Below are 6,000 nucleotides of genomic sequence, written 5' to 3' on the forward strand. Positions count from 1 at the left end.
GTGAAGAAGAAAGATCGTAACGGGGGTAAAAAACATCCATGGCTAAACAAGGAGGTCAAGGAAAATATAAAGACAAAAAACTAAGGTATACAATATTGCAAAGGCCAGTGGCAGGTGAGAAGATTAGAAAACTTTCAAACATAAACAAAGGGATACTAAAAAAGTAATAAAAAGAGCTAAAGTAAATTACGAAAGAAAACTAGCGCCAACTACAGAACATAGAACATAGAAAAACTACAGCACAAACAGGCGCTTCGGGCCACAAGATGCGCCAATCATATCTTTACCTACTAGGCTAGCCCTCAATCCGACTAAGTCCCATGTACTCATCCAGAAGTCTCTTAAAAGACCCTATCGAATTTGTCTCCACCACCACCGATGGCAACTGATTCCACGCACCCACTACCCTCTGAGTGAAAAACTTACCCCTGACATCTCCTCTGTACCTACTCCCCAGCACCTTAAACCTGTGTCCGCTTGTGGCACCGACCTCAGCCCTGGGAAAAAGCCTCTGAGAATCCACCTGATCAATATCTCTCAACATCTTATACATCTCTATCAGGTCACCTCTCATCCTTCGTCTCTCCAAGGAAGAAAGGCCGAGCTCTCTCAACCTATCCTCACAAGACATGCCACCCAATCCAGGCAACATCCTTGTAAATCTCCTCTGCACCCTTTCAATGGCTTCCGCATCCTTTCTGTAATGAGGTGATCAGAACTGAGCACAGTACTCCAAGTGGGGTCTGACCAGGGTCTTATACAGCTGCAGCATTATCTCCCGACTCCTAAACTCAATTTCTCAACTGATGAAGTCCAGTACACCGTATGCCTTCTTAACCACATCTTCTACCTGCGAAGCCGATTTGGGAGTCCTACGAACCTGGACCCCAAGATCCTTCTGATCTTCTACACTGCCAAGAGTTTTGCCACCTCTCTAGTCGGGCCATCCACATGCTGAATGAGAAATTCCTCCTGAATACACTCAACAAATTTCTCTCCATCCAACCCTCTAATACTATGGCTGTCCCAGTCAATGTTGGGAAAATTAAAATCTCCGACTAATACCACCCTATTTTTCTTGGAGCTATCTGTAATCTCCTTACATATCTGCTCCTCAATTTCCCTTTGACTATTTGGGGGCCTACAGTACAACCCTATCAAAATGATTTCCCCCTTCTTATTTCTCAGTTCTACCCATATAGGCTCAGTGGCTGAACTCTCAGATATATCCCCTCTCAGTATGGCCGTGATGGTTTCCCTAATCAAAAGTACAATTCCCCCTCCTCTCTTACCTCCTCCTGTTCTATCTTTCCTATAGCATGTGTACCCTGGAACATTAAGCTGTCAGTCCTGTCTCTCCCTGAGCCATGTTTCAGTAATTGCTATAATATCCTAGTCTCACATACCCATCAATGCCCTGAGTTCATCTGCCTTGCCCGTCAGGCCTCTTGCATCGAAATAAATGCAGTTTAATCCAGACTTCCCTTGCTCTCTGTCCTGCTTTTGTCTGATATGTCTCGTACTAGGATTAATGACACTGCCTTTACTGATTATAGAACATTGAACATAGAACAATTCAGCACAGTACAGGCCCTTCGGCCCTCAATGTTATGCCAAACTATGTCCAAACCAAAGATCAAGCTATCCCACTCCCTACAATTCTCCATGTGCTCCATGTGCCTATCCAATAACCGCTTAAAAGTTCCTAAAGTGTCCGACTCCACTATCACAGCAGGCAGTGCATTCCACATTCCAACCACTCTCTGAGTGAAGAATCTACCTCAGACATCCCTCCTATATTTCCCACCATGAACCTTATAGTTATGCCCCCTAGTAACAGCTACATCCACCTGAGGAAATAGTCTCTGCACGTCCACTCTATCTATCCCCCTCATCATCTTATAAACCTCTATTAAGTCACCTCTCATCCTCCTCTGCTCTGAAGAGAAAAGTCCCAGCTCCCTCAACCTTTCCTCATAAGACCTACCCTCCAAACCAGGCAGCATCCTGGTAAATCTCCTCTGCACTCTCTACAATGCTTTCATATCCTTCTCATAGTGAGATGACCAGGACTGAACACAATATTCCAAATGTGGTCTCACCAACGTCCAGTATAGTTGCAGCATAACTCCATGGCCCTTAAACTCAATACCCCTGTTAATAAATGCTAACACACTATAAGCCTTCTTCACAGTTCTATCCACTTGAGTGGAAACCTTCAGAGATCTGTGCATATGAACCCCAAGATTTCTCTGTTCCTCCACATTCCTCAGAACCCTGCCATTGACCCTGTAATCCGCATTCAACTTTGTCCTACCAAAATGGATCACCTCGCACTTATCAGGGTTAAACTCCATCTGCCACTTTTCGGCCCAGCTCTGCATCCTATCAATGTCTCTTTGCAGCCTGCAAGAGTCCTCCACCTCATCCACTACTTCACCAATCTTGGTGTCATCAGCAAATTTACTCACCTACCTTTCAGCCCCCTCTTCCAAGTCATTGATAAAAATCACAAATCGCAGAGGACCCAGCACTGATCCCTGTGGTACACCGCTGGTAACTGGCCTCCGGTCTGAAAATTTTCCCTCCACCACCACCCTCTGTCTTCTATGAGACAGCCAGTTACTTATCCAATCGGCCAAATTTCCTTCTATCCCACACCTCCTTATCTTCTTCATGAGCCTACCATGGGGAACCTTATCAAATGCCTTACTAAAATCCAGGTATACGACATGTGTACCTTTGTTTACACACTTAGTTACCTCTTCAAAAAATTCAATCAAATTTGTGAGGCAGGACTTACCCCTCACAAAACCATGCTGACTATCCCGGATTAAGCTGTATCTTTCAAATGGTCATAAATCCTATCTCTCCGGACCCTTTCCATTAACTTACCAACCACCGAAGTAAGACTAACTGGCCTATTATTAATGTGCTCTCTTTAACTTCCATGCTGTCCTCAAACTTCTATCTCTCTACTGCTTTGGATACCATCCCCCTACCAAACTAGTTTAAACCCTCCCGAGTAGCTCTAGCAAATCTCCCCGCCAGGATGTTAGTCCCCCTCCAGTTCAAATGTAACCCATCCCTCTTGAACAGATCAGCCCTTCCCCAGAAAAGATCCCAATAATCCAAAAATCTAAATCCCTGCCCCCTGCACCAGCTCTCAAGCCAGGCATTCATCGGCCTAATCCTCCTATTCCTACTCTCACTGACATGTGGCACCGGTAGTAGTTCTGAAATTACCACCTTCGAGGTCCTGCACATTAGCCTACTGCCTAACTCTCTGTATTCACATTTCAGGACCTCATCTTTTTTCTTACCTATGTCATTGATACCAATATGTACAACAACCTCTGGCTGCTCACTCTCCCCGTTATGAATGTCCTGCAATCGCTCAAAGATGTCCCTGGCTCTTATCAGGGTTAAACTCCAAATGCTCCAAAAAGTTAATGGAAAGGGTCCAGAGAGATAGGATTTATGACCATTTGGAAAGATGCAGCTTAATCCGGGATAGTCAGCACGTTTTTGTGAGGGGTAAGTCCTGCCTCACAAATTTGACTGAATTTTTTGAAGAGGTAACTAAGTGTGCAGACGAAGGTACACATGTCATATACATGGATTTTAGTAAGGCATTTGATAAGGTTCCCCATAGTAGACTCATGAAGAAGATAAGGAGGTGTGGGATAGAAGGAAATTTGGCAGATTGGTTAAGTAACTAGCTGTCTCATGGAAGACAGAGGGTGGGGGTGGAGGGAAAATTTTTAGACTGGATGCAACACACCAGCCTGGAGTCACCAAAGAGAATGACTTGGTGGATGAGGAGCCTAGGGTAGGATGTGTAGATATTCTGGATCATGCCGATATCAAAAAGGAGGCGGTGTTGGGTGTCTTACAAAGCATTAAAGTAGATAAGTCCCCAGGGCCTAAGGGGGCCTACCCCAGAATACCGAGGGGACCAAGGGTGGAAGTTGCTGGGGCCTTGACAGAAATCTTTGTATCTTCATTGGCTACAGGTGAATTTCCAGAGGATTGGAGGATAGCCATTGTTGTTCCATTGTTTCAGAAGGGCAGCATGAATAATCCAGGAAATTATAAGCCGGTGAGCCTTACATCAGTGGGAGAGAATTTATTGGAAAAAGTAGGATTTACTCACATTTGGAAACAAATGCAAATATTATCGATAGGCAGCATGGTTTTGTGACGAGGAGGTAGTGCCTCACTAACATGATTGAGTTTTTTGAAGAAGTGACGAAGATGATAGATGAGGGAAAGGCAGTGGATGCTGTATACATGGACTTCAGTGAAGCCTTTGACAAGGGACCTCCATGGTAGACTGGTACGAAAGGTGAAGTCACACAGGACCAGAGTAGAGCTGGCAAGATGGATACAGAACTGCTTTCACTTAGAAGACAGAGGGTAGCAGTAGAGGCATGCTTTTCTGAATGGAAGACTGTAACTAGCGGTGTGCCACAGGGACCGGTTCTGGGACCTTCGTTGTTCATAGCATAGATAAATGATTTGGAGGAAAATCTAGCTGGTCTGATTAGTAAGTTTGCTGACGACACAAAAATTGATAGAGTTGCAGGTCGTAAAGAGGATTGTCAGAGGATACAACAAGATATGGACCAGTTGGAGACTTGGGCCGAGAAATGGCAGATGGAGGTTCGTCCGGAAAATTGAGGTAATGCATTTTGAAAGGCCGAATGCATGTAGGAATTATACAGTAAATAGCAGAACCCTTAAGAGTATTGACAGGCAGAGAAATCTGGGCGTGCATGTCCACCCATCACTGTAAGTACAACGCAGGTGGATAAGAAAGTCAAGGAGGCTTAATGACATTACTGTTACTAGAGAGGCGGTGCTCGACAGACTGGAGGGGCTGATTGTGGACAAGTCCCCAGGACCGGATGGAATGCATCCGAGGGTTCTGAAAGAAATGGCGGAGGTGATAGTGGATGCCTTGGTGGTTATTTTCCAGATGTCGCTGGATTCCGGGGAAGTGCCAGATGATTGGAAAACGGCTAATGTTACGCCGTTGTTTAAGAAGGGTGCCAGGCAAAAGGCGGGGAATTATAGGCCGGTTAGTTTAACGTCTGTGGTAGGTAAAATGTTAGAATCTGTCATTAAGGAGGAAATTGCGAGGCATCTTGAAGGGAATTGCTTGATAGAGCAGATGCAGCACGGTTTCATTAAAGGGAAGTCGTGTCTGACAAATTTACTGGAGTTCTATGAGGATGTGTCTAGGGCGGTGGATAGAGGAGAGCCGGTGGATGTGGTCTTTCTGGATTTTCAGAAGGCGTTTGACAAAGTGCCTCACAAGAGGTTATTGCAGAAGGTCGAGGGACATGGAGTTGGGGGTAGGGTGTTAGCGTGGATAGAGGATTGGTTGTCAAGTAGGAGGCAGAGAGTGGGGGTCAACGGGTGCTATTCGGATTGGCGGATGGTGACTAGTGGAGTGCCCCAGGGGTCGGTGCTGGGGCCTCAGCTTTTTACCATTTATATAGATGATCTGGAGGAGGGAACCGAGTGTAGGGTGTCGAAATTTGCTGATGACACCAAGATAGGGGGAACGGCAAATTGTGCGGAGGGTGTGGAGAGTCTGCAGAAGGATCTAGATAGGCTGGGCAAATGGGCCAGGAAATGGCAAATGGAATTTAATGTTGGCAAGTGTGAGGTGGTCCACTTTGGTAGGAAGAATGGTAGGAAGGACTATTACTTACGGGGCGAAAAACTGCAGCAGGCGGCGGTGCAGAGGGACCTCGGGGTCCTTGTGCATGAGTCGCAAAAACCCAGCTTGCAGGTGCAGCAGGTGGTCAGGAAGGCGAATGGGATGCTGGCCTTCATAGCGAGGGGGATTGAATATAAAAGTAGGGAGGTCTTGCTGCAGCTGTATAGGGCATTGGTGAGGCCGCAGCTGGAGTACTGTGTGCAGTTTTGGGCGCCGCACCTGCGCAAAGATATTTTGGCCTTGGAGGGAGTGCAGAGGAGGTTTACTAG

This window comes from Carcharhinus amblyrhynchos, chromosome 9, assembly GCF_965287045.1.
Source record: "Carcharhinus amblyrhynchos chromosome 9, sCarAmb.v2.hapA, whole genome shotgun sequence".
Lineage (NCBI taxonomy): Eukaryota > Metazoa > Chordata > Chondrichthyes > Carcharhiniformes > Carcharhinidae > Carcharhinus > Carcharhinus amblyrhynchos.